General features: G+C 33.1%; 1 protein-coding gene and 1 long non-coding RNA gene across 2 annotated transcripts in view; both read right to left on the bottom strand.

The window, feature by feature from the left end:
* LOC134732578 (uncharacterized) overlaps positions 1–27,651 on the bottom strand; it is a 208,096-nt gene that overhangs the window by 86,626 nt on the left and 93,819 nt on the right. The gene's annotated exons all lie outside the window — the stretch shown is intronic.
* Positions 1,225–27,295, bottom strand: LOC134732610 (uncharacterized). The gene is made up of 2 exons (XR_010115931.1): positions 26,923–27,295; positions 1,225–1,642 (listed from the first exon to the last, which is right to left on the bottom strand). It is a non-coding gene; the product is annotated as an uncharacterized lncRNA (long non-coding RNA).

Here is a 27,651-nt window from a genome sequence, read left to right on the forward strand (position 1 = left end):
CAAAAGTTAGCCTCTTAAAGCCTGATGCATCCCAATATTCTCCTTTGCAAATGTATCCTTTTTCTCAGGGTGGTAGACTCTAAGTTTTATGTTGATGTTACAGAGTTTTCAATTTTCCAAGATTTCAACCAATTCCTTTATGGCCTTACATTATTCCTTATCCAGATCTCTTTACCCTGCTGTACTGACATCTCTCCACTGATACACCTTACTCAACCATACCTTCTTGGTTCTTATATAGGACCTGACATCCACTTTATAATCCACCTGCTTTTCTCTGTTCCCAAGACATTCTAATCACGTGATAGTTCCTTAGCTGTTCAACCCACAAGTCAAAGTTATACACTCAAGATAATCTTTCTGCAAGCTCTCAAAAAACCTTGAGTTTTAGGGACCCGGAATCTCACAGCACAGAGGGCATCACTAGACCTGTCTCACAGAGTGTTCAGTAATATTCTTTCTTATGCATGAAAGAAATTCAGCAACCTTAAAGATGTACAGTCTTGTTTATGTAATACAAACATACGAACCACATTTCATTGATCTCGCTTGCAATGACATTGTCAGAAAATTCTTTTTGGATATTCTGCATATGTGATTTTTTTAGCCCCTTTGCCTATCCAATCACCACAGTCCTGACTCTTGGTTACTTTTACTCATCTAGTAAAATCCCTGAGATCTCATGCTAAGCTGGAGAAGATTCCATTTCCTTTAGATTTTACATATTTAGTTTTTTAAGATAAGAAAAATGTTCTCTTGCTGATATAACTTATTGGAATATTAAGTATTAAGTATTACCGGATTAATACTTAGTATTTGGTTTTGCCAACAGACTCTTTTGGTAAAGCACATTGTTTTCTTGCTTATGTTGACTTACTCAGATAGGACCATATTGAAATATTTTTATAAAACAAGATCTTAGTCCAAAACAAACCTTTTCTTGTTAAAATCTACGGGTCTTCAAAGCCAATTTTGATGTTACACTAAAAGAACTCTGTCATTTTTATACCTTTCAGGAAACATTTCTTCATAGGATGATGATGGGAAACAAAAACAAAGAGTTGTATCAAATTGAAGAAAAATGCATCCTGCCAAATTTGTATTGAAGCAAAAAAATACAATAATGAGATAATTAAATAACTTAAATTCACGCTAGCAGACATTAGAATTGAAGCCACATCATTTGTTTTATTGTGACACATAGGCAGATATATTTCTTTGAAACTTGTTGATAGTATTGTCCTTTTAAGGATGGTAACATACACAAAACAAAGAACATCATAATATTCTTGGGAGAAAAATTAACCAATGGGTCTCTCTCTGTTCTGCTTCTCTTGTGAACAGAGTCTTTGTTGTGAACTCTCTTTACAAGGATGTTAGTAGAGCAAATATTCTTGAAAATGAGAGTTTTTCCTTTATAAATAAAGGGCAGACATGTTTCTTTCCACACAAATACTTGGCTTTCTTAAAGCTGGGATTTCCGACTCAGGTCACTGCTATTGCAGTGAGTATGAAGCTATCCTTTGTTTCTCTCTCAAGCATCTCTTTGTTGTCTGGCAGCATTCAAGTAACTGAGGCAGGATAACTTGTCAGCTTGTAAGAATGGTGCAGTCTCAGACTCTTCACTGTTCTTGACAAATATCTAAAAAATAATTCATCCATATTTATAACAATATGTACAGAAAAAATATGAGATATAGTTGACAGAAAATGACTAGTATTTATTATTTTCCGTATATTTATAGAGAAGTCCATTCGAAATCATCCCCTAGCAGTTTTTAATAAACAAATACTGATTTGTAATGAGACACTTCCATTTTTACTGCTAAATGACAAAATAATAGGCATTTTACAAGACAGAGGAATGGATTATTTTTTCTATTTTAAAGCAATATTTGACAGATTTTATTAGCAGGATGTTAGCAGACAGCATATAATCCATCCTTCCTAACTTGGTGATGTCAGTGAAGTGTGACAAAAAAGAGAAAAAAGATATAATCAAAACTCCTTGTAAACATTCTGATCAAACTTTTTTATGGGATATATAAAAATAAACTTACAATTTATAAATTTATGGAACATGGCCTATGGAAAATATTAGTGTCAGCTATGTATTTATAAGAGTTTAATACGGAGATATTTTATAAGCAAACTAGGTTTTTTGTGTAAGTGATGTATGACATGTATTACTTAGTGACCTCACATGTTAAATCTGAACCAGGGCACATGCTAATGTAAGGAAAGGAAACTATGAACGTGCATCAGGAGTCTCAGACTTCTATGTGCTTTCCCTGTGACACATAGTTACCTGTGACTCATAGCTACCTTTATTATTAAGAAAATTTGAAACTAGAAAAGATTCCTGACATTTGTATGTCTGATTAGAAAATATTCATTTTTTCTGTCTCATCTAATATCTATTTTTTTTCTACCTCACCAAACATCAACTTCGTTTCACCAATTACTCTCTTTCCTGGTATTCCTTCCAAATAGGAGTAGCCATAAAAATCTGTGCTGTGCAATTGGACATGCGTAGAATTTTGATAAAGTTTCTTAAAGCATTTGCCTTCAAATAGAGAAACTCCCCTGCTTCTTTTTGTATTGAGTGAATGTAGCCATAACATCTGGAACTTGGGATTCTGTCAAACCCCCATGAGGCAAAACCCAAGAAAACTCTAGACATTCTGATTCTGACATCCTCAAGCTGTTAACCCAATACCGGCTACAAAAAACATCAAGACTTCACCTTATGCTAGAAGAATAAACCACCATTTGTTAAAGCCATTATGAATAAGGTTATCTAATCTTTGAATCCAAACTCCTTCAATAACAAATACACATTTTAGCTGATATTCATGCTTAAATTTTACGAAAAAAATTATAAATCAGTAAGAACTTTCACTAATTCACAAAAACACATTTGCCAAACTTATTTTGGTCTCTCTATAATACCATAGTTTTTCTTTTCTAGAATTTCAAATTTTATTTCACTTTCAGGGAACACATATGCAGGTTTGTTATATGGGTATGCAGCAAGATGCTGATGTTTGAGGCATGAAAAATCCCATCACTCAGGTAGTGAGCATAGTACACAGTAGGTAGTTTTTCAGCCCTTTCCCCCTCTAGTAGTCCCCAGTGTCTACTATTCCCATCTTCATATCCAAATCTACCCAATGTTTAGCTCCCACTTATAAGTAAGAACATGTAGTATTTGGTTTTCTGTTCTTTTGGTAATTTGCTTAGGATGATGGCCTCCAGCTGCATCCTTGTTGCTGCAGAGGACATAATTTCATTTGTTACAGCTACGTAGTATTCCATGGTGTATATGTGCTATATTTTCTTTATCCAATCTGCCCTTTATGGGCATCTAGGTTGATATGTTGTCTTCACTATCACGAATAGTGCTGCAATGAATGCACGAGTGCATGTGTCTTTTTTGCAGAACAATTTATTTTCCTGTGGATACATACCTAGTAATGGGATTGCTGGGTTGAATGGTTCTGTTTTAAGTTCATTGAGAAATCTGCAAACTGCTTTCCAGAGTGACTAAACTAATTTATATTCTCACTAACAGTGTTCTCCACAGCCTTGCCAGCATCTGTTTTTTTTTTTTTTTTTTTTTTTTGTCTTTTTAATAATAGCCATTCTGACTGGCATGAGTTGGTAGCTCATTGTGTTTTGATTTGCATTTCTCTAATGACGAGTATTTTCTCATATGTTTATTGGCCACTTGTATATATTATTTTGAAAGTGTCTGCTCATTTTCTTTGCCCACTTTTTAACTTTTTATCTTATTTTCTTTCTTTTTTTTTTTTTTTTTTGCGTGTTGATTCAGTTTCTTTTTAGATGCTGGATATCAGACCTTTGTTAGATGCATAGTTTGCAAATATTTCTCCCTTTCTCTGGGTTGTCTGCTTACTCTGTTGATATTTTCTTTTGCTGTGCAAAAGCTCTTTAGTTGGTTTTTGTTTTCCATTCTCTTTATGTGGTGAATCACATTTGTTTATTTGTGTATATTGAACCAACCTTGCATCCCAGTAATAAAGCTGACTTCATTATGATGAATTAACATTTTGATGTGCTGCTGCATTTGGTTTGCTAGTATTTTGTTGAGGATTTTTGCATCTATGTTTCAGGGTTATTGGCCTATAATGTTTTTTTTTTTTTTTTTAATTGTGTCTTTACCTGGTTTGGGTATCAGAGTGATGCTGGCTTCACAGAGTGAGTTAAAGAGGAGTGTTTCCAAAAAATTTCTGGAATACTGTCAGCAGAATTGGTGCTAACTGTTCTCTGTATGTCTGGCAGAGTTTGGCTTTGAGTCCATCTGCTCCAGTGCATTTTAGGTTGGTAGTTTTTTATGACTGATGCAATTTGTGAGAATCAAAAATCCATACAAAGATTAATGAAACCAGCATTTGTTTTTTTTTTTTTGAAAAAATAAACAAGATTAATAGACTACTAGTTAGATCAACAAAGAAAAAAGAGAGAAGATACAAATAAGCATAATCGAAGTGACAGAATTTGACATTAAATTTAACCCTGCAGAAATACAAAACATCCTTAGTTATTGAGAACAATTCTATGTACACAAACCAGAAAATGTGGAGGAAGTTTACTAATTGTAATTCCAGTCAACAAATAACTCTAAAATTAGAGGAATTTGTACACCTCCTCTAGTTAGAGAAATTCCTATGGAATTAGTGGAATTCCAGTTAGAAACACTCAAACTACAAAGATTGAAATAGGAAAAAATTCAAGTGTTGAACAGATCAAATTGAATCCCATAGATTTTCTTATCTAACTCCTATTTTTATTCTAATTACTAAATCCCTTCTTCTCTTGCCTATGCAAAAAACTTCACTACAAAAAATCTCATTCTGTCCACCAATATCAAATTTCCTCCTGCATTGGATTTTGCCATCAGCATGTAAATATGCACATTAACAATAATACATCTTTCCACCCCACTGCCTCTATCATTTCCCACTCCTTTTCATACTTTTTCTTTTTCTTTAAGCAAAACTCTTTAAAATATTAGTCTGCTATGATTATATCCAATGTATTCAATGTATTTAAAGAATGTATTTCCTACTCTACTCAGATACCCCCCGATCAGTTTATTTGTTTTTTATCAAAGTTACCAAGGATCTAAGTATTTCTAAACCTAACAATCCATTGTCAATCCTTCGTTACTTGACCTATTCATAGCAATTACTGAAACTGATATTTCCATCCTCTTTGTAACTCTTCTTTCAATCAACTTTCAGAACATCACAGTCTTTTTGTTTGTTTTCTGCTTCACTGGATGCAACTTCCTTACTTACTTTTCAGAATTTTTATTTCTTTTCTAGAAAAAATACACATAGAAACTATCATGTAGCTATTGGAGTGGCAAAATAATATTTTCTTAATTTGATTAAAGTTGATATAATATAAAAAATACTTTTACATGGTGAGGACAACATTATGCTTTTTCCATTATATCTATTGATTATCCTGTACTATCAAATCTTATTTCACAGAAACTGATTTTTCTCTCTCTAAAGACCATCACACTCTTCCTCTTCATGGATGCAAAATGTTCATAAAACTGTGTGTGCAAAAAAGTAAGTAGTTCTGGTGAGATACACCCCTTCCAACCAATGTGATAAGAAACCAATGCATAAACTAGAGCCACCACATTTAAATTTCTGTTTATGGTAAAATATCATCCTCAAATTGAAGGACAAGTTGCTACTCTTGAGATTTGTTAATTTTTTTTTAATCTGGAATGCGCATATGCCACATTTATATGTTGTGAACCAGTTTACACAAAAGGTTACCAAGTTTGAAGATGACAAGTAGTAAAAGTAGTTTATTCAGCTCATTCAGGCTGCAGTCAGCTTAGTTTTCCACTTGGCTTTATGGAACAATATGTGTAAATGATTTCAAAGATTCTGTATTTCATGTTGCAGCTCTATTTCTTCTGTGGCAAATTTCTAAGAAAAAATCCCAATAATTTTGAACTTTTAAATAAAGTTATAACATCTACAAATTATGATTTTCCGCTAGAGAAAAGCAATTTGGCACTTAAATGATATGTAAAGCACAATAATAGAGTATCAGGTAAACAGCTGACCATCAGAAATTTAATGTAGCCAATACAACAAGTTATGAACTCAGAAACGCCCTGAAGCACATCATATTCCAAAGGAAATAGTATAAGTTTCTTTATAGTATAATTGTGGAGCAGGTGTTTAAATGTCTTCCTAGTATATGTAACATTATGGCTAAAATGCATATTAAAAATCACCAAACATTTGGTTTTAAATTAATTGTTAGTATTTCTGAAAAGTAAATACTGATTTTGGGTAATCAGAGATAATTAGAAAGTAGAGAGATAAGCCAGCTCTGGAGCTGGAACACTATGATAAAAGGAGGGAGACATAAAAGTTTCAACAAATATTAGAAAATTTAAAAATATTATGAAAAAATTATGCCTGATACATTTAGAAAATAAGCGTAAAGGATAATCGTGTTAAAGTATATATACATTGGCACAACTGACTCAAAAAGAAGAGAAAAACTAAATGAACCCATATCATTAAATAAATGGTCTTCATTGAAAGTCTGTCCTCAAAGAAACACTGAGCTTAGAGAGTTTTAAGGCATGTTGTAACAGACATTCAATAAAAAGATAAGTGCGATCTTACCCAATTCTCTCAGAAATGAGAGGAGGAAGCAGTTGCTGGCTCATTTTATGAGGCCATTAAAACCCTGATGCCAAAAGCATACAAAGATTTATTTCTTGAAGTAACTGTGGATCAAGGGACAAAGATTTATTCTTGGAGTAAAAATGGTTTAGGAACAAAGGGCAAAGGCTTGAATCCAGAATCTATTACTTATTATATGACATCAAGCAGGTCATTTATATACTTCTGTGTCCTCATTATAGTATTTCAGAGATGTTTAAATAAGTCAATATTTAATAAATTGATTCTGCAGTATAAATCATTATATGAACATAATATATTTACTGTAATTTTTGGAAAATGATAAGAATAAGAGATTTTTCATGATAGGAAAAATCCAATAGGTAAAGAATACAGGGACTTCCAAAGACCCAAAAGATAAAACATCCAAATGATCAAAAAATTCTATGAACAAAAGAAGCTTGAAATTTGCTTTTGCCCAGGATCTTAGAAGATGCAAAAGCAATTTGAACCCCAGAGACCCATGGTGAGTACATTAAAATATGTTTCCCAATAGTAAAGGAAAAAAAAAAATGAAACATTTAAAGAAGACCAAAAATATTTTAGAATTTAGAAAACATGAATTATTTTATACAGGTCAGTGAAAAGAAAATATTGCTCCAAGTCCAGTTTTGGGCCATAGATAGAATTCAGGCAATGCCAAATTCTCTATGATTATTCCAGTGGACATAAAAGCCATTTCTGCAAGTAATTATTAACTACTATGACTGAAACATACCATCTTGTAGAATAAATTGAAATATAATCAGTTTATTTTAGTGTGATGCTATAAATATTACAAACTAAGCAAAAATTATTTATAGGGTTAGAGAAAAAAAGATGAGATCCTTATGAAAACCTTAGCAGAGTAAGGGATGAGCTGTTGCACTGATACACACAGAGGAAGAAATTGTCAAGTAACTGAGAGCACATTGTTCTGAGCTGCAGACTTCATAATGAAGAATACAGAAATCAAACTCAAGTCAATTTATTCATTGTATACATATTTTTATTTTTTTAATAATTAGGCCACTATACACTATAAATCGGATATTCATAATGATTTTCACTTAGTTTTTTAAATGATGTCTTGAAAATATTGAGCAATTTTGCCTAACTTTTTTTTAATACAGCAGAATTTTCTAGTAACTAGAGTATGTCAACAATATTTAGGGCATAGTTAATATTTTCTAGTTCATCCCAGGAGCTGAAATGCTCTAGCCTTAAAACTGCTGTAAAGAATATATAGAAGTCTAGCTTACTTCTCATCCAAAGCTTTTAATCCCACCCCATTATGGGAATCCTAACATTCTAAGACATTTTTGCTGTGTCCCGGAGTGAAGAGGAGATAACATCTAGCTTCAAGCTATGTTAACACATCTGTGCAAGGCAGTTGCTGGCAAATGGGAAGAGTTGCTCTTAATGTGTCATGTGAATGAAATAGCTAAAGTGATCTGACTATCCACGGTTACACTTGGTGGAAAAACTTCCAGGCCCTTAAATTTAATACTCTTCCCGTTTTCTGTCACCTCAAAGACATAACATGGTATACATTTGAGATCTGGCAAACCTGTGACTCTTTACACTCTGACAACATTTGCACGACACATGATCCTCAGGAAAGTCAGAGACTAGGTTTATAGCAATAGAATATTTGGCTAATGGAAGATAAGTTTCCTGTAAACTATTAGGCTATCCCTGGAGATAGAGAAAAACATTTGCCTGCAGCTCTGGTGGATCTGTGAATGCTGAAGCAGAACTATCATGGCAAAAAGCAAATCCCTCAGCATCAGTTGGTTCTGATAGCTAGGCTTGAGTGAGAAGCATCAATTCCTGTCAGATCTTATTGAGCTCAAACATACAACAGCCTCTCAGGGTTGTTGAGGAATCATCAATCACTTTTGTACCCAAAAGCATTGTTCCTCTTCCCCAAATAGGGATTTGTTTCTTTTCTACTACTTCTTTCATCCAGGAAAGGAAATACAGTTCTCAAGGATGTCTTTTGACCTACCCTATAGCATTTAGGGAAGAAATCTTCAGAAATCACTATGTGATTCTTTTTTTGCAGTCATGCTGTGATGTTATGGAATAAAAAGGAGAATGTGTGATAGAACAGGGTAAGCAGTAACAGCAAAGCAAACAGTTCTCTGGTATGTTCCTGAGCATTGACAGTCCAACATAGTCTAACATATCATATTTAACCATAAAAACACAAATACCTTGAAAGTCTTTATGAAGCTAAAGAGGGAATGTGTTTTTAATTATTTGAATCTTGGCAGCATTACTTTCAGAAGTCAATAAAGGGAAGTTTCTGCTGTACTTCCATTTTTATCTTAAATGTTAGTAAAGAGTATTTTGTCATATTTGACATAGAATGATAGAATGGTTAATAAATAAAATGGATAACTCTTGTGATAATTGTCTTACTGCCTTGTAAAATAATGTTATTTTGAGACATTGAATCAGTACAAGTATATAGTAGGGGGCCTAACTTGAACCTAAAGTGTAAAATCAATCAGGTTTGCGCATGTATAATAAATAATCTTTTATCATTTTATTTTATTATATATTTAAACACAATGTATGAGAAATTTCAAAAACATACAAAAGTAAAGGCAATAGTATGATGAATCACCATAAAATTTCCCCAGCTTCAACAATTATCAACTCATGGTCAATATTGTTTCAACTAGGCCTCCATCTATTTAGTGTTCTCCCATAGATATTATGTCGATTTTCATCGAAGTGTTTGCTCACAATTCTCGGGGGAAAGGGAGAGTACAGAAAGGTAAGATTTGGTATTGGTTTACTATTTTGCCCAAATATACCTGTCCATATCTTACCTCCCAATCTCAAAATTGGTGTCTGAATTTTTATGGAGCCAGGGACTATAAACAAAAGGAATATTTATATGAGTTGCTCTAATATATAGAAGTATAAATACCATGATACTGTGCATATTTGTATCTTATTGAGGTATTTCTTCATAAATAAAATTCATCCCTTGTAAGTGTAAAATTTAACGAGTAAATTTTAAGTAAATTTATAGAGTTGTACAACCACCAATACAATCTAATTTTATCATATTTCCATCACACTAAATATTATCTTGTGACCTTTTGCAGTTAATCTCGCTTGCACCCACAACCCAGAAAACCACTACTCTACTTGTCTGTATAGATTTGCCTTTTCTGGACATTTCATAAAAATGGAATGATATAATATGTAATCTTTTGCATTAGGATTCTTTCGCTCAGCATAATTTTTTACATCCATCCATGTTACTGCATGTATCAGAAGTTTATTTTCTGTTATTGCTCAATAATATTCCATTGTATGGATATAATGTTTTTAAATTCAACCATCAATTAACTGACCTATCAGTTATTTTCAATTTTAAAATTATAAAGAATGCTGCTGTAAAAATCTGTGCATATGTCTTTGTGGGGGTGTATGTTTATGTTTTTCTTAAATTCCTAGGACAGGAATTGCTGGGTCATAGAGCAAGTTTATATTTACCAACATAAGAAACTGCCAAACTATTTTCCAAGGTAAAATTAATATATTACATTTTTACCAGCAATGAATAATTGGTTCAGTTTCCCTCCATCCTTTCCAATATTTTGTAGTGTCTGTCCTTTTTAATAGCCAGTCCAGTGGGTGTACAGTGATAGCTGATTGAGGTTTGGAGCCCCTTTTCTACAGTGACACCTCATTTCATGTGTCTATTTCCTATTCATGTATGAACTTTATGATTTGCATAGAATGTCTATGCAAATATTTTGCCCATTTTAAAATTGAACTTCTTTTGATTTTATTCTAAGTATTCTATTATTTAGTTGATATTGTGAACGTTGTGGTTTTACTAATTTTATTTGTGACAATAATTAATTTGGGGACAAATTTGAAAAGGCAAATAAGGAGTAAAACTAGTATAGGAAGGCATTTACTACATTACTTCAGATAATGTGGGCTGTTTGGAGGATGCTGATAGAGCTCACTTTAGCACCAGAAGCAATACAATCATGACATAGTGTGCCCAGTGTTTCCTTGGCAGGGAATATCAATGAAAGAATTATAGATATTAAAAAGATATAAGAGGATGTGTGATTTTTATCCACTTGGGTGTCTCAAAGAAGATATTTGAGCCAGGGACTCTGAGCTCCTAACTTATACAAAGAGAGAAAAGTCCTAGAATACATGTTTTCTACGTTTAGTGTTATTCTTTTTGTTTCCAGGTCTTGAAAACTAATAGAAATAATTAAAATTCATATAACAATTAATGTTTTAATTATTTATAAGCAACAAATCATTAAAATTTTTTAAGGAAGACTTCATAGTTAAAAAATAACATATAGTTTTTATGTTAACAGGCAAAATATTTTGGATCAGATCAATAAAGCATACCAAATAAAATTAGTTATTTGAATAAATTAAAAGAAAAACAGTCGAATTTCTGATTAAGGTAACATTAAGAACAGTTGCTTTGCTAGTGCATGTCAGGTTATAAATATAGGTCCCATCTCTCACAAGACTATTTAGTTGACTCAGGAAGAGACCTTTGATCTTTACTTAAGAGTTACATGATCAATAAAATCTATAGAGTTAAAGCACATAAAAATACATTAGCAAGAAATACAGAGTTGGACTCACACATTAATCTACTGAAGTTTGCTGAATGATCAATGAACATCAAAAAGGATGTTATGAAGGAAAAATAAGCTGTTGATGAGTAATTATATACTGGGCAGAGTATATTCCCAAGAAAAATATCTGAGAGGCAATTATATTCATTTTCTAAGTAAGGAAACAGGTTTAAAAATTTGATAAATAAATTTCTGAATATCAGTCATTTATTTAGTGGTAGAGTTTAAATTCAAGCCTATAACTGAGTTCAGCTCCTATATTCCTTTCAAGAAACAATAATTTCAGTAAATTGGATCTCAATAAATATGAAGTTATAGAATCATCAACTTGGCAGACCATTCAGCACATAATGGATTCCTTAACTAAGTAAATAGTTAACTAAACAAATAACAGTCAATGGGTATACTGTGATGAGAAAAAAAGGACATTACTTAGTTTACTTCACAGGGAGACACATTTTAAAGAAATAGGCTTATAATTACTAGTACATAACAACTCTAATAATTGTTCCAAAGGAAAATAAGACTAGAAGAAGATTTGGTGCATATGAAGGTTAGTAGAAAACCTAATTTAAGAACTAAAGAATTTAACCTAATTTAAGAACTAAAGGATACCAGTCAGGATTAAAAGTTTCAGGCAACAGAAGCTGACTCTGGATGATTAGAACAGAAGTGAACATTATGGAAAGGAAATCTTTGTGCTTACAGAATCCTTTTGCAAGACTAGAGAACTGGCTTTAAAGATCCGAGTCAGATCAAGGCCCATATGAGGTTGTACAAGTGTTTCAGAGAAGAAGACTTCTTGGTCACCTTGTGTACCAGCTGCTGTAGACTCAGCAGTGATATTGGACCCCACATGGACACAGCACCAACTAATCTGGCATGCATGAGAATTGCATATCATGCTGCAGATGTTGTCATCAATATTTGGAATGATCCTACATGTTTTCTAACATTTTCTGTTAATATTCTCTGTATACAATTGGCAGAGAAAATAGTTCACCTGCCTTTTGTTTTTTGATTTCAAGGAACCTTGGAACTTGGATACCTGGTATTTTCCCTCTAAAGTACTGCTTTAATGGTGTTATGCATAATTTGATATTTACTGTTTTAATTATTCAATTCTGAGCATATTTTAATTTTGATTACCATTTCTTCTTTGACCCATATGTTCTTGAGGCTAACATATTCTATTTTTCAAATAGATGGAATTTCTCTTTGTTGTTATGGATTTATTTCTGCTTTCTAAATGACTTTCTTTTGGTTGGATAAGTTCTGTAACCTCCAATATTTTTAAGTTTGTAACTTGTGCTATTAGCTTGTATGTAGTCAATTATTTTGTACATGTACTCCTTGTGAATAATAAAAATATATTCTACAAGCATGGAATACAATGTTCTCTGTATGTCTCAGTATTCTTTAATGTCATTTTTAAAAGTCAAACTACTATTACATCTCTTCACTTTTTACTAAAAAGAGAAATATGTCAAAATATTCCACAATCATGGAGCTATTCCACAACAATTATGGAGCTATTAATTTCTCTTTGGAGTTATATTAACTTTTTCCTCAAATATTTTCAAGTTAATTTATTTGGTACATTGAAAGTTAATTTACTTGGAATTGTGAACACTGTTCAAGTGAGTTGGAATTTCTATTCCTATGCATTACTGTTTACCTCTGCTAAAATTTTATTTTTTAAGATTTCATACATCAATATAGCTATTATACCATGAATTTTAGTCATGGATGCCTTGCCTCTCTGCTTCAAATATATCTGTATTGCTGCTTTGTGAAAATATATGGCCCTCAACTATTTTTTCCTTTTCTGTTGGCACTATGTTAATCTTGGTGGGTGGAGTATCCTAACGAGACATTGTAGGAATAAAGGGTTTACTCACTTGGCAGGCTTCCACAGAATGTGTTGATTTCTTCCCAACCCTGGCTCATGTAATGCACACGGCCTCTCTAGTCCCTTCATCCTTCACAGTGGTCAACAGTACTGAGTAGCCCATGTCTTCCTCCAACATCTATCTTATTATCTTCTGTAGCAGAGTCCCCCTCGTCCTTCCCTGGTACCCTAGAGAGTGGATTTTCAGCACATTTCATAGTGCAGCAACACAGTGATTTACTCCTCTACCATCCAGTCAGCTATGGCCATGCCTTCTTCAGCAGTATCTGAACCTCAGCCCTGGGTTACAGAGACTCTTCCATGAATGTTTTATCTCAATCCTACTGGTAGTGGCTGTTCCATTTATCTTTGATTCTATATTCTTTAGCGTTCTTCTTATGTTCTAATCACTCATTAACCCAGTGTCCATTATACTTAATAATTTTGATACTAAGCTTCTCGTTTTCAAATTACTATGTAGATTTTTCTCATGATTGGACCTAAACTGATATGCCATCTGTATTAATCAGCTTGCAATGCCATAACAAAACACCTATAGACTAAGAGAGATGAATTTTCTTACAGTTCTAGAGACTGGAAGATCAGTTTTTGAATCAGTCTGAGCTAAGTCTAGATGTGAAGTCTGGGGTCAGTTGGCTAGCATGGCTGGGTTTTTTAGTCAGAGCTGAATTGCTGGCTTGTAGTTGGCTGCCTTCTCTCTGGGTCCTCACATGGTGGATAGATAGCCTTAGTTACTCTTCCTCTTCTTAAAAGGGATCCACACTTTGTGACCTCATTTAACCTTAATCACCTTCTTAAGAACCATAGCTGTAATATAGTCATATGGAGGCTTAGAGCTTCCACCTACAAATTTGCAGGTGGAAGGTGGGAACACACTTTGGCCTATTACACCACTTCAGATTTTGATTTGCTTAGTGTAACATTTAAAATAATTTTATTTTAGAATTTTCTATATCCATATATTTTAGAGAGCTATCAGTCTGCAATAGATTTTTTTCTTGTGTTTTGTTATTCTGGAATAGTGTATTTCTGAAATATTTTCTATGGGGGTTCTTTTCAACCTAACTTTAAGATGAATTATTCCAGAATCTTTTTATTTGCCTTTGCCTGATCCTTAGGTGCACTTCAACCTGGGTCCTCTTTTAACCAAATTATAGAGTTGGGGTTTTGGACTATATTTATAGATTCAATTCACCTACATAAGTGTGTGGTTTATTTAGAACCAGGAGAGGATCAACAAGAGCTAAAGCATGACTGTCTCTATGGAACAAGATTTATTTTAGTTCAAGCAATTAGAGCGCCTTTTTCAGATCCCCTTCATGGATCTGAACTTAAATCTGGAGACTCTGATTTTAACAAAACCCGTCTGTTGTCGCCTCTGCTTTGTACATTGAAGTTCAGATTCTAAACCACCAGGGAGTGACAGGCAGTCTCAAAATGTAGTCAAGTTTTACTGTATTCAAATTCTTTTAGATTTTCATTTTTCTTAAAAGTTGCAGGATTTGGGACATCCCCTTAATTTCGTATCCTAACATCCATGCATTTAAAATGTCTTTATTATTTTATATTGCATTTTAAATGTGCTCCTTCAAAAGGAATTTCTCTTAGTGCCTTGTCCACATGTTATTATTTTCTGCAGTTAATTTGTATTTTACTATTTACTTTATATCTCTGGCCTTTTAGTTTTAACCCATTTCATCTTGAATGTTCTTGATGTCACACAAATGTTTTAAAGTATAAACAGATTTTATATAAATCTAGTTTAATGTGGACCTAATATATTATATTACAGCAGATTTTTAAACCAATATAATTTTCTTTATAGTGCTAGCAGATTATAAATCACTTTAGGTACCAAATTACATAATGTTCATATTTGTAGCTTGGGGGATTAGTACAATATCTTAAATGTTTGTTGAACTAAATTAAATTTATGACAGTATTTAATTGTTTTCCCCCAGGCTTCATTCTTTACAATCAAAACAAAGCAATGAATGTCTCATGATTGCCCTCTGGACAATGACTTTTTATTTTTGTAAGAGATGGCTATCATTATGTTGCTGAGGCTAGTCTCGAACTCCTAGGCTGAAGAGATCCTCCTTCCTCAGCCTCCCAAACTGCTGAGATTACAGGTGCGACCCATCATGCTTGGGCCTGAACAACGACTTTTTAAAAGTGAAATTTAGGGATATATTTAAGCAAGTAGACTGAAGAAAGATTCTCTATATTCTTACATAGTCACTTTTCTGATGGTATTTTATGATATCTGTCTTTGAATATGAAATCTTATGAAGCAAATTACTAATTTTTGAGATAGAATCAAACAACATTAAAGCTGGAGTGTTTGTGAGATATCTAGCTTAACCCCATCATCTTCCAGTTGAGCAAATAGAGACAAATACTTTGAATGCTTTTCAGCTATATTGGGCTGATATCCTGAAACTCCCTCAAATAGGTATTTTTTTCTTTCGTGTTTCAGTCTCATTCATGATGTTCTGCTAATTTTATTGCATTCTATCTGTTATTTTATGCCTTACCAATCCTGTTACTATATACTATCTAGCGCTACCAACATTCACTGTGATTGTCATCCTATGGATATAATGGTACTATAAAAAAATGAAAACATCTTTGTTTTACAATGTTGGGTACTTAGTACTTATTTTTAGCTGGGAAGAAGTTGCTATCACATTTTCTTTCTACTAAACTGGTTTTTATCTTTCTAGCTTAGTTCTTTTATTTATTTTTAATTTCCCTACTTCTCAATTGCAACACCTGACCTGGTCTGTATTATATTCTTGGACTCTGATTTATATTAAGCAGGTTATTCCAGCAATGGAATCTGCCTCAAATTTTATTTTGGCAAGGGATATCTTTATTCACTACAAACTCTTAATAGACTACAGGAGACTGTTACCATGTGAATAAAATTAAATAAATCCAAAAATGAACTCGTCTTTCACCTCAACCCTTCCTGTTCCCAACTTTTGAATGTCTTCCTCTGACGAGAGTATAAATTTGCAATTTTTCATCAATGATATAATTCCCTTGGTAGTCTCCATGTTTTCCTTCATGATTCATTTTTCTATAATTATTAGTTATCTATTATTAAAACCAGAACGTTGGTGCATTCCCTAATCATGATTTGTCATCGTTACAGAGTAATTTTCTGGATAGGCTAAAATCTGCCACTACAAGTATAATATTTTCTATCATTCATATTTCCAATTTATAAAATGTTCATTGCTATAGTGACAAAGCATAGTTCCATATCCTTTGTGGAACTTAAACTTTGTAGAGCTTAAATATTATGTAACATCACTATCTATATATTTTATACATGCAGAGAAGGCCAAAAGGAAATAAAGAGAAATTTTAGACACAAAACATCTACTCTAAGAAACAAAATTATTTATAATTAAGACATATATTGGAAAGATCCTCTTTTTCCAGAGGATCAGAAAACTAAATTTAAAGTCATATTCTTTATAAGTGAATATAAGATTTAGGCCAGTTGGAAAAAAAGTAATAAATCTATGTAGTAGTAGTTAATGTAAACCTAAATGCTCCATACCAATTTATGTGTTTTTGTTTCCTTTATTAGGAACTAGTTTGTGATAGAGAACTAGCCATTCAATAGACTAAGTTTATAAAGAGTGAAAACAATTGCTCTTCAGCAGGAGCTTTTTAGTTCGCACAGTCCCTAAATAAGTGCTTTTATGCCTATTAAAATATTCATGAATTATTTTCACCTTCTGCACTTTAGGTTTCCAGAGAATTCATCTCCACATGAACACTACTGCCATCATTGCCTGGCTGAGCTTCAAGGCTTTGCCCTAAGATAAGCTCTTCAGGAATGACAGCTTGAATTTTATATTTAACTAAATGGTTCTTATTTTGGAATCAAATTGTTTATACCAAATTTGTATAATGATATAGCCATTTTTACTCTGCTTCTGTGGTTATTAGCATTTCAGAAAAAATCTAACAACAAACCTTAACTTCTCACTTTCCCCTTGGGCACTCTTATGCAACTAGTTCAATTTTAGAAATAAGAGTATATAAAATAGGTCTCCAATCAAATAAAGAACTTTACTGGGTGGGTCTTCCAGTAGGCACATGGCGGCATCTACCTTTCTCTGGGTCATACAGAGCAACAAGGAGAAGAAAAGAAAACAACTATATGAACACATTTGAAACAAAACGAGGACACAGTCAAAATTTGAAAACACCATATTTCTTTAAGTGCTTCTACATACATCTGTTTTTTTTTAAAAAAAAAGATGAAGCTGGTTAAAATGGGGAGAAAATAAATATGCAGGAGCTAGAAGTAGTCAAAAGTTTGAATCAAGCACTTCTCCCTAGAATGAGAGGAAAGACATTCAGTATAAAGTTTATCTAAGGATGCATAGGAGAAAACAATATCTGATACATCCATATCAATCAATATTCATTCAGGAGACAGTAATTTGAACACAGAAAGTTTCATATAAAAATGTATGAGCTGTATCAGAGGTGTAACTTTAAAGGTAGAAATACAGCTCTAAAAAATATCTCAGGGCTGAGGAAGACTTCCCAAGGAAGGAGGCCTCCCCTCCAAGCTACTACTCAATCTTGTTGGAGAAAGTGTAGGTACAACCCACTAAATGCTGAAGAAGTTCTCTGAATTGCTTAGGGCAGGGCTTGTTAAACTTGTTAATGGTAACTGGATACCATAATGCACTTAATAAATATGAAGAGTGAGATGAAGAAAAGGTGAAAAAAAGATAAGCTTGCTGTAACTTCAGGTTAAATGGTTACTACGTCAAAGTATTATTCCTTAAAATCTATATGAACAAAATTTAGTGGTTAAAGTTAAATATTAGTATAAATATTTATATTAGGTAAAAGTAGAGGTTAGAGAGGGAGAAGAAGCATGGAGAAGAAAATACAAATGAATTATTATTTATATATCCTAGGACATCTAAAAATATTATTTATTGGAAGGGTTGACCATGCAAAAAATCTGTCTTAAGTAATGCAAGACAACGTAATACAAAGAAGACAATCCACATGGAGGTATATATACACACACATATACGTGTGTGTGTGTGTGCATGTAATGTACATGCAAATATTTTATAATATAATTAAACAAAGACCAAATAAATTTCTTTACTACTAGCTTTAAGTGGATGCAGAGTATCATTATTAAAGAGGTGGCAGAGCTGTATCTTCAAAAGATGGTTCCATTTCTCTACCTGACCATCAGCTTCTGAATAATGAATTAGATGATGAGATCCATGGATTCCATAACTTATCCCCATTGCAATACTTCCTGTGCCATAAAGTGAGCCCCTTGTTAGAATGTGACTTTATAGGAGACCCATGTTAGTAGATCTCTTACCATTTTTATTCTTTTCTCTATCATTTTTCATACAAGAGAAGGCATTTCTAACGCATTTAAAATGCCAATCACTTTTGCCAAGAGTCAACCTAGCAGTATGTTAGGGTTTCCTCCCCGAGAGTTAAGTTCTTTAACTCAGCAACATGTTTTCTAATCAACAACGTTCTATTCCATTTCATTTGAACTGGCTACCTCTGTGTCAAAGCTTCTGCTACTACATGTTTCTTATGACTACATCTCTTTGAGTGTATAGTTATGATCTTTCTTTACAAAGACTAACACTTCCCAGCTGCATTATTTTGTGACTTTACCCAGTTACTGATCTGGTGGCCAGGAGGGCAGGTGGGAATAGATCTTGAGAAGGTCGCAGACTTTTCCTGCAGTACAGATGTTTTGAACCATCATTGAGCAAAGAGGAAGTACTATCTTTTACTATTCTGTTTTGAGCTACTTCTCTCAGCCCAGAGGCTCCAGAGAAACCTAAAAATTCACAGTTTTCAAGAACATCTACCCTTATTTTCTTATCTTAAGTTTTAGAGCCCTGCATCTTTTCAATTAAGGCTTAGTTTTGCCGTAGAAGACCTGTCAACATTGAGAATTCAACTTGTTCTGGAGACTTATTACTCTTATAATTAAGTCCTGGGCCTGATCCTCTGGATGCAGGAAATTTCTGTTACTTATATATTGCCAAGGAGGCTCTCTGGCTATCACACTTCACCTTACATTTGTGAGAAATAATGCTGAGCCTTTCATTGTCTGTTGCCGGTGCATGGAGAATCCGGAAAGAGATATCTGATACCGTGACCTTTATAATGACTGTACTTACTTAAAGGCCTAATATCTTTCAATGGCCAGCACATTCCTCTTTACTGTGATTCCCTTCCCGCTTTACCACCCATGAAATATGTATATATTGTTTTGCAATCTTATGTCAGGAGCTATCAATGTTGTATTTGTAGCCATGGTGAGGTTTTCCCTGCCAGCTGGCTGGTGAATGATCCAACTCAAAATCCCACTTTAGAGTCTGCTTCCTAAAGCAACCTATAGTATGAATTGTTATAGTTTGGTTTGACTAGGAAATAACCTATTGTATTTTAGATTTCAGCACAGGTTATATATCTGTGACTAATTTTAAGAACGACTGAGAGAAATACAGGAAGCAGGACTAAACATAGAAGCTGAGCTGCACTGATGTTGCAGCAGAGGCGTCAGCCAATCCATTTGTAAGCGCTGAGCCTTGGTGGCCTTTCAGAGTTTTTCCACTTCAGAAAAGGGGGTAAGACTTTTGTACATCCCTGTCAACTAGTCATTCATATGCAGGCTGCTGCCAAGGAGGGGTAAACTTGGATTTGAATCTTTCTTCTACGGAGAGAAAATACTGGAGAGGGATTCAGCTGTGTCCCATTTAACCCATATTCCTGACATCTGACAAAATGATTGCCTCACTCCTGAAGAAGTTTCTGGATGGCAAATCACATCATTACTATGATTCTGACTATATTTTCTACCACTCTGTACAAATGGATTTTAAAATTAGGAGGACTGGACAATTTTCTAAGAAGATAATACTTTCCTAAGTTCGACCCCAAGAGATACCAGTTTAAACACAATGATTTTTTTAAATTATAGAAAATTATCTTATCAGGCCCAATTGTTTTCAAAGCAAACAACCTTTAAAGAACTGATAATTCCAATGTGATTTAGGGTAGTACAATATTACATTCAGACAGTCATTCAAGTAAAAATTAATTTTAATAAGAAATGAGCCATATATATATATATATATATATATATATAAGACAAAATTGTCTGCCAATATGAAATTTGTATTTTAGTAGGGGAAATAAGTAATACACATTCACATACTACTACACTTGTAGGTAATGATAGGTGTAATGAAGAAATTTTGGGAGCTTGCTGGCACTTCAAAGATTTGGGCTCCTCTTACACATTTGAGAGCCACTGAAAAACACCCAGACTACTTGCCCAGCCACAGTCTTCATGGCTCATTACCAGGAGTTTGAAACCAGCCTCAGAAACATAGTAAAACCCTGTCTCTACAAAAATTTAAAATTTAAAAATTAGCTGGGCATGGTGGTGCATGCCTATAGTCTTAGCTACTCAGGAGGCTGAGGTGGGAGGATTGCTTTAGCCCATGAATTCAAGGTTACAGTGAGATATGATTACGCCACTGTACTACAACCTGGATGACAGAGTGAGACCCTATTTCTACAAAATAAATAAAAATTAAATTTACTTTTTAAACTGCATTAACTTTTCAAAAAGAGAAATTTTGAAAGAGGTTGTAGTGTAGAAACCTATCCTCATTCTTGCAGATCTATAAGAGAACAGCAGGTGAGGTAGTAGGAGTCAGTGAGGATAGATAATTCCAACAAGAAGTATTGCTGTACACTACTTCAGAGGGCGACATGAGGGCAAAGAGTGTTTTGTTATTTTTAAGATGTAAAATATGCAACCTGTTTTTATGCTGATGGCAATGATGCTCCAGTGCAGAAAGAACAGAATGATGAGGTAGGAATGAGTCATTACATAAGAAAAAGCCTTAAGCAGAAAATAAAAATGGGATTCAAGGCAAAGTAATTGCTATGATCTTTAAAACAGGAGCAGTTTCTTCACTGTAACAGGAAGAAAGGCAGAAATATGGGTAAACGGATAAGCATGTTTGGTAGATTTGGTTGGAAGAAGGCTATTCACTTTTGAAAGTGAATAGTTTTCCATGGGGAGTGACAGGGCTATGAGAGAGATTTGAAGGTTTAAAAGACAGAAGAGAATATTAAATAGCAATCTTGGAAGTTTGTTGGGAACCTGTGGAAGAAGAGAAGATAAAACTGAACAGCCACTTGGAACCCGGTCGCGAATTTAGAATCACCAAGTTTCAGTCAGCAAGATTAAGTTTTGATGCAGATAATCCACTGAGTGGGAGGAGAGGTGGGTTTAATGAGGATTGAACAATGTCCAGGTGAGTTCACAGTGGAAGGAGAGTCTATTGCTTTAAGACTTATGAAAATAAGAAATTATTGAAATAGTTTACGAAGTATAATCCATAAACAAAGAGAAGTAAATAGAAGGGACAATTGACAGTGAAATGGTGAAGGGTCTAAAATTTGGGGAAACACATATGGATAAAAATACTCAAACTTTAAGTTCCATTGGGAATGATTTGGTATACCGTGAGGTAGAAAAGAGACAGTTTTAAATTAACATATTTTAGAGGTAGCACCACTATTTGTTAAATATTTAAAAACTGGAGTCTATTAAGGAATAGGCACAGACAAAGATATTTTTAAGAAGGCAAGCTGGAAACAGAGAAATGAGCTAGACTCTGTTTAGCTATGCCCTGGCATCATGCCAACCAAATTGTGGGTTTATATTACTAATAGCAAGATACACAGAAGTGAGTATGTCTTCTGGTTTTATCAATGAAGTTTTTCTTAAAAACAAACAAAACAAACAAACAAAACCCCACAATAGTGAGATTTTGAGATTTTAAAAAGTACAGAAAACACCTACCTAAGTATCTTAAGCCTTATATTCCAGGAAAAAAAAATAGCTTTAGAATAGTCCTCATAATATTGTTTATAGGGTTAAGTTCATTCGGTTGTTGGAATATAAAGCACATCAGGTCCAATGACCATGTCCTATAGGTTTTTTCAGAGGCTCCAACGGCAAACATAATTTTCTTTTTAGGGTAGTTCAAATATAACAATCATTAACTTTGTTTGTGCATCCAGCACATCTTATTAATGTGACAGGATTAATATATGATGCTGGGATTTACAATGCAGTCACTGGAGACAGAAGGCTCAAATATGGTGATTGCTTATCAGTCTTTGGCAAAGTTACAACAGGTGTATTTAATTAAAGAAGTTTAGAAATTAAATGATTTATCTCTCAACATATATCTGTATTGTTAGTATTTGAGCAAAATGAGACCTATTCTTGATACAATACTGAGTTAAATTTTACAAAAGACTTTGAATAATTTCTTTGAATATTACAAAGAAAATCAATAATATTATTGGTATTATTTTATATTTGCTAATTAGAAATGAATCAATTAATTTTACTTTTAAAATCATTTTGTTAGTAGCTGTGAGAATGTCTGTAAGAGACACAGCTTTCTTCCAAGGCTTGTAAACTAATTTGAGGAAGAAAATAAGAACATAAAATAATTAGACAGCAGGTAAATACCACTGGGAGAAGACTATGTGCAATTTGAGGGAAGAAACATGAAAATAAATATTATAGGCAGTAGAATAAGGTAAGTTTTCATGGAATACAAATTCTTCATGGAAGATGAAAAATTTGAACAAAATCTGGAGAAAAGTTTATAAATTTTAAAGACAAAAGCACAAATAACCTCATCATCAATTTGCAGCATCAAAAGAAAGTAATGGAAAATAGGAGATAAGCAGGTCAGTGCAGAAACTGAGTTTTGTGGGTGAAAAATATCTAAAACAAAAAACAATTACTCTATGGTTTTACTTTTATTTTTCCTAGTGGTTAACTTTTAGTTTTAAAGTTTATTTTTATATAAACAAATTATAAAAAAAAGAAGAATTCCTTCTATTATCTCAGGTAATATAAGATAATATTTGCAAATCATGTTAAACATTTAAGCCCTTGATAATATTGGCTCATTGACATAAAACCCATATTTCTGTATCCTATATTTGTACTTATGGCTCTTGTTATTCTGTACTATTAGAGTCACATTAGAAACTGGAAAACACTTCAAAATAAGGATTCACTGCTTTAAGGAAATGAAATTAGTGATAAAATGATAGAAACAACAGAAATTCACATATGTGATGAGTTTGTTAAACTACAATCATTTTTGTCCCTTTTATTTTTATCTCACGGTACAAAAAAATGGTAAATCAAATCCATGCCAACAAAAGCATTTAATTTTAGCAAGTAATTAAAAAAATTCCCTAGCTAGTAAAAATGCTTCTTTGGGGAAGTGACTTTCCAAACTACAAGAAGAAGTAGTGCTGCAGAGAGGCCATAGAGATTTTGCTTCTAGTTGTAAAATAAACAGATCCTTACAGAATGGATTTGTTTTTGCTCACTACGGTGCTTATAATGAGATTGAATTCAACTTCTTGTGTACTAATTGTATTTAACTGTGTCATAAAGGTGATGGAATAGGAGTTATTTGGGGATTAGGCAAAGCAATCAAATGTTTGAGAGAATGATACAAAATTAATATGTGCTTTTTATTAACTCCTATATGTACATTTTTCTACAGATCAAGAACTCTGAAGAAAATGAAGCAGCAAATGAAGCACCTTTTAAATAGAAATGCAGATGAAGTCAATCTGGACTTATGAGAAGTTATATTTATTTTGATTTTTGTGTGATTTTATTTTGTTTTCCTTTTTGTTCCCTGAATTTTTATTTGTTTGGGTCTTCGTTTTCAATATCATGCAAGAAATGCTCTGATCAAAAATACAAGCATAAGAATCTTCTTCCATGAAATCTAGTACACATAAACAGTGACATACAATAGTGAATTGATGGCATTAGTATATGCTCATAAAGAAAATCATGTGAACATGATTGCATTATTAGAAAATCCATTTTACAAACGAATTCCACGTGTCTTTTATATCCAAATACAATTGACTAGATAAAATCCTAGAATTCTATGAAAACGCTGTGAGATTTGGTTTAATAGGAAATACCCACTTTTTAAACTCCTCTATATTTGATATAAATTTGATAGTAAATTGAATATCTATGATATGAAAAGGATTATGTCTTATTTTGTTTGTATTTTGAATAGCTGTTTAAATAATTATTGCTTAATAACAAGTTAGGAATACATAAGAAAAAACATAATGCTGAGATGTCAAGATAATCACACTTGTTCTGTCAGGCTACCATTTCTCACAACAATTACTCATTTAGTTAAATGTATTAAATGCAGGTAAATGAAACTATCAATTACTCAAGTTCTACTATCAGAAAAAAATCTGTAGACTCTGTTTAATAATATTTCAAGAGGCCATAGAGCATAAAATAAAATCACTCGAGTATATAGATAACATATTTATAGTTTTTAAAAATTTCCTTACATTAAAGGAGTAAATACATAAGTTAGCAGAGACAATATTTTACAAAAATGCATAGCATGCATAATTGGAATGTTAAAAGTTTATTATTCTGAGGCTTCTATTTTTATTATTATTACAGGCTCACGCCTGTAATCCCAACACTTTGGGAGGCTGTGGTGGGCGAATCATCTGAGATCAGGAGTTCGAGACCAGCCCAGCCAATATGGCGAAACCCCGTCTCTACTAAAAATACAAAAATTAGCCGGGTGTGGTGGTGCGTGCCTAGACAGGAGAATGGCTTAAACCCAGGAGGTGGAGGTTGCACTGAGCCGAGACCGCACAACCGCAGTCCAGCCCATGTAACAGAGCAAGACTCTGTCTCAAAAAAGAAAGTTTATTATTCTGAAACAGTCAACGTTTTTACATATAAAAGCATACAATAATTTTATAAGATATTTGCACATATTGCAGTTGTTTCTATGCTTCCTTTTAAATGGGAACGCCTAATGTATTTATTTCACTCTAACCTTTTATATTCTAAGTGTGTTTTAATTTTTCATCTATTTGTGCAATATTCTTTATGTATTAACAAAAATGTGAGACACACAGAAAAGTTCCTTTTAATGATTTTATAAATACTTGATACCTCCAACACAAATATTAAAAATTTCATATGAATTTTTGTAAGTGCATTTTATCATTTGAACACTGGATATATTAAAATGTACCTGATTCACATTTCTAATCATTACATCATCAGTAAAAATGGTAAAGGATCATATAAAATATGAAGGAATTAGTTTAGCTTTCCATTTTAATTAGCCACACCTATCTTATAAAATATTAGCTCTGTATTTAAATCTTGGTAACCTAGATTCAGAATTACTAAGATTAGGGCATAATTAGCTATTCAAATCAATTACATCATTCAATTTTATTAATTCTGTTGCTAAATATATCACATAATTAATCCTAATATTATTCACTATAACTCATAATTAGCAGTCTAAAAAGTCTATAGATGGAAATAAAAATAGTTCTGAAAGATATTGCACCAGCATTTTTACTATCACGTTTGCATTGATCGCCTACTCTAACATTAAATAATAACGGAGAGGAAATGGAAGTAAATTCAACTTAAACTTTGTAGATTAGACATTACCAGTTTCTAGGGTATTTTCAGTTGTTTGAAAAACTGTGTCCTGTTTAGTATATGCATTTAATTAAGCACTATTTTTTTTTTTTTTTTTTTTTTTGGTTTTTTTTTTTTTTGAGTCAGAGTCTCGCTCTGTCACCCAGGCTGGAGTGCAGTGGCGCAATCTCGGCTCACTGCAAGCTCCGCCTCCCAGGTTCACGCCATTCTCCTGCCTCAGCCTCTCCGAGTAGCTGGGACTACAGGCGCCCGCCACCACGCCCGGCTAATTTTTTGTGTTTTTAGTAGAGACGGGGTTTCACCGTGGTCTCGATCTCTTGACCTCGTGATCCGCCCGCCTCGGCCTCCCAAAGTGCTGGGATTACAAGCGTGAGCCACCGCGCCCAGCCCACAATTAAGCACTATTTTAAAGAACAACATGCCATTCAGATGACTCTTCTGTCAGCCTGAAGGATGACAGTATTCTTGAGATAAAATATCTCAAAATAAGCATATATTTCAATAAAATGTAAGCAATATAATCAAACTTAAGGTAGGGAAAGCATAAATAAATCATGGTATTAGTTTTATTTCATAAATGCAAACCATTTAGAGTATTTATTTTATTACTTATTAAAACTTTGTTGAACACTAAACTCAGCTGGTGAAAGGATATAAAATTTTAATTACATAGGAGAAAAAAGTTCAAGAGATTTATTGTATAACATGGGACTATAGATTATAATAATGCATTGCAATTTTTGAAAGTTGCTAAGAGGGGGGATTTTAAGTGCTCTCCTTACGCAAATAAATGATGTGTATTTGAGATAATGCATATTTTAAGCTCAACTTAGTCATTTCACAATGTATTCATATTTCAAGACATGTTTTATACAATAAATATATGCAATTTTGTTAACTAAAAACAAAATAAATTTTTTAAAATATATATTATATATAATTTATATATAATTATGTATATAATTATATACAATATTATATATATATATGGGAGTTTATTAAGTATTAACTTACACAATCACAAGGTGGCTGAGGAGCAAGGAGAGCCAGTCTGAATCCCAAACTGAAGAACTCGGAGTCTGATGTTTGAGGGCAGGAAGCATCCAGCATGGGAGAAAGATGTAGGCTGGGAGGCTAGGCCAGTCTCTCTTTTCACTTTTTTTCTGCCTGCTTATATTCTAGCTGCACTGACAGCCGATTAGATTGTGTCCACCCAGATTGAGGGTGGGTCTATCTTTCCCAGCCCACTGACTCAAATGTTAATCTCTTTTGGCAACACCCTCACAGACACACCCAGGATCAATACTTTGTATCCTTCAATCTAATCAAGTTGACACTCAGTATTAATCATCACACAATTGTACCAGATATTTTATAGAACTGGGAAATAATTATGATTTGTTAGTAATTTGCACAAAACTGTCTAGGAAATAATAGAAACAAAACATCACCAGAGATATGATAATAAATTTAGCCACAACTTTGTACTTTAAAAAGTGAACTTGATATAGAGACACTGTAGGTTTCTGGAATAACTGATTGAATAAAATAATCTCATATGGATCAATATGGTACAGAAAAATTTGCTTTTTATATAAAACGTAGCAATAGTTACCAATGCAAAGATATTAAATATTTGTCATCTACTCACAAGAATATTAGGCATTATAAGAAATGCAAAAACTTTTAAGATCCATTTTCTGATCTTTGCATGCTCAAAATCATTTTAGAAGCACCTTCGAT

This window comes from Symphalangus syndactylus, chromosome 15 (assembly GCF_028878055.3).
Source record: "Symphalangus syndactylus isolate Jambi chromosome 15, NHGRI_mSymSyn1-v2.1_pri, whole genome shotgun sequence".
Lineage (NCBI taxonomy): Eukaryota > Metazoa > Chordata > Mammalia > Primates > Hylobatidae > Symphalangus > Symphalangus syndactylus.